The sequence below is a fragment of the Gopherus evgoodei genome, chromosome 2 (genome assembly GCF_007399415.2).
Source record: "Gopherus evgoodei ecotype Sinaloan lineage chromosome 2, rGopEvg1_v1.p, whole genome shotgun sequence".
Classification (NCBI taxonomy): domain Eukaryota; kingdom Metazoa; phylum Chordata; order Testudines; family Testudinidae; genus Gopherus; species Gopherus evgoodei.
In genome coordinates, this window is record NC_044323.1 from 45,729,024 (window position 1) to 45,732,059 (window position 3,036).

Sequence of the window (3,036 nt, forward strand, 5' to 3'; positions counted from 1 at the left end):
CTTCCCTGGCTGGCTCCAGACTGCCTCAAAAAATGGCTTCTCTCCTTTCCTGAGCTCCCTGGGAGGGGCATCTCACTTCTTATTGGTTGCCGGGCAGACTCTGAGTCTGCCTTGGCTCCTCATCCCTGCCAGGGACAGTGCCTCTCCCTGAGCTGCCAGCAGACAGAGCCCCAGGAATGTAGGTAATCGCCTTGGGGTTGCACTTGTATAAAGATTATTACAGCAGTGTGTAGGGTGTGGACACAGGGGTACATGCTGTCACAGTAAGTGCTTTAACTGGGTTACATGATGTAAGAGGGTACCATCACAGCTGTATTTTGTGTAGGGCCCAATCTGGTAGGCGACCGCTGAGAACACCTACTGTATTAGGCCCCACTAGAAATATAGACAAGACAATACCTGGTTTGAGGATCCTGGTCGCCATAGATGCTATGCTGCTCGTGGCACAAGGATTTAGGTGGCTTTGTAGATGCCCACTGGCAGAAACGTAGGCACTTAAAGGGTTAGGCAGAGTGAAGGTTTTGAGGATCTAAATATTGGATTTAGGCACCTAAATCCCTTTGTGGACCTAGCCTTTTGTCTGTTTCTCCATGTGAGGTGAGGGGGCTGAACAGTTGCTAGACTGTAGAGCAAATGACTTTTGCCCTTAAGGTCCTCAGCTAGGCCAAAGAAACAATGCTGATGATATTGCAGAATTCATTGCCACTGGAAGTCATTGAGGCTAAGAATTAGGAATGTAAGAGTTTAACTGGTTTCTGTTAACGGTTAAACTACGCCCAGGATCCTGGTTGCTGCATGGCCGGGGTCCCTTCAGGCTGCTGACGCCATGGCTGGGGTCCCTCCGAACTGCTAGGGTCCCTCCTGGCTGTCGGCCCCACGGCTGGGGTCCTTGCTGCTGCCCGGCATCCCAGTGTGCCTAGGGTCCCTCCAGGCTGCTGGCCACATGGCCGGGGTCCGTCCCAGCTGCTGCCTTGCTGTGGGATGCCGGGTGGCAGCAAAGCCACAAGTGCAGGGCTGGCAGCCGGGATGTCGGCACAGGTAGCAGCAGAGCCCCAGATGCAGCAGCTACAGAGATCCCCAGATGCAGGGGCAGCAGCAGAGCCCTGCGTAAAACATGGGGTTGCTGGAGCACCCCCCACACTCCTAGTTCCCCGGGTAAACCTTTAACAGTGTAACCAATAGAATTTTAATTGATTACTTTTTAAAATGTTATTTACATCCCTACTGAGAATTTAACAAGATTCACAAAGGATTTGGCTAATTATATAGATATCAAGAATATGTAGAGTGGTTTTAACTAACAATAATAATTTTGGAAGAGTGAGTGAAACTCATGCTTCAGGGCTTAACCTAATCTCAAACTATTAGAGACCAGGTGGAGCCCTATGATGGGAAAAATTATCCCACATCTGCTTACAATAGAGCTCCCCTTCCTTGAAGCACCTGGTGCTGGTCACCATGCCCTTTCCAGTCAGACAAGGCTGATCCTTAACTCCTGAAGCTGCAGAACAGAGGAAAACCCACTGCAGAGAGCGAGCCTGAAAATGAGAATTATGTATTCCCACAGCCATCCAAGGAAACTAGCTCCCTCAAACTATCAATTGTCATGGCAGAGCCCTTTGGGATGAGGTCGAGTAAGTCACTGCTTGTGAGGGAAACATGTTGTTGCACAAGCTACCCCAGATTCACTTGATGACAACTGGTTGGTCTTCCAAGGGGGAAAAAAAAAATCTTTATCTCATCTCTTAGCAATGCAGAATGATATAGGATACATCACCTTCTTGATATTTTTAAATACTAACTTTTCATTTACTGGAAGTTATATATATATAAGAATATTAAAAAAACCTTTTGGGCAAATATATGCATGAAAAACTATTAATACATACACAAATGAGTAATTTAATTTAACTGTTTGACTAATGAGCTATAATTTGGAGATCCTTTGCCATTAAATATCAGACAGATTTCAACATAAAAGACGGTTACTCACCTTTGTAACTGTTGTTCTTCGAGATGTGTTGCTCACATCCATTCCAGTTAGGTGTGCGCGCCGCGCGTGCACGTTCGTCGGAAACTTTTTTACCCTAGCAACTCCAGTGGGCCGGCAGGTCGCCCCCTAGAGTGGCGCCGCCATGGCGCTCTATATATACCCCTGCCGGCCCGCCCGCTCCTCAGTTCCTTCTTGCCGGCTACTCCGACAGTGGGGAAGGAGGGCGGGTGTGGAATGGATGTGAGCAACACATCTCGAAGAACAACAGTTACAAAGGTGAGTAACCGTCTTTTCTTCTTCGAGTGATTGCTCACATCCATTCCAGTTAGGTGACTCCCAAGCCATACCTAGGCGGTGGGGTCGGAGTGAGAAGTCGCGGCCCGGAGCACTGCAGTTCCGAAGGCCGCATCCTCCCTCGACTGCTGGACCAGGGCGTAGTGGGAAGCAAAGGTGTGGACCGATGACCAGGTCGCTGCCCGACAGATTTCCTGGATGGGCACACGGGCTAGGAAAGCCAGCGACGACGCCTGCGCCCTGGTAGAATGCGCAGTCACACGGCCCGTAGGGACATGGGCCAAGTCATAACAAGTCCTGATACAGGACGTAACCCAAGAGGATATCCTCTGGGAGGAGATAGGAAGACCTTTCATACGATCTGCTACCGCCACGAAAAGTTGGGGGGATTTTCGGAAGGGCTTAGTCCTCTCTATGTAGAACGCGAGAGCCCTACAGACATCCAGCGAGTGGAGCTGCTGCTCCCTGCCTGAGGAGTGAGGTTTTGGGAAAAAAACCGGAAGGAAAATCTCTTGGTTGATATGAAAGGCTGAGACCACCTTGGGCAGAAAAGCAGGGTGTGGCCTCAGCTGCACCTTATCCTTGTGGAAGACCGTATATGGGGGGTCTACCACCAGAGCTCGGAGCTCCGACACCCGTCTAGCTGAGGTGATAGCCACTAGAAAGGCAGTTTTCCAAGAGAGGTAGAGCAGGGAGCAAGTAGCTAACGGCTCAAAGGGGGGTCCCATGAGCCGGGACAACACCAGGTT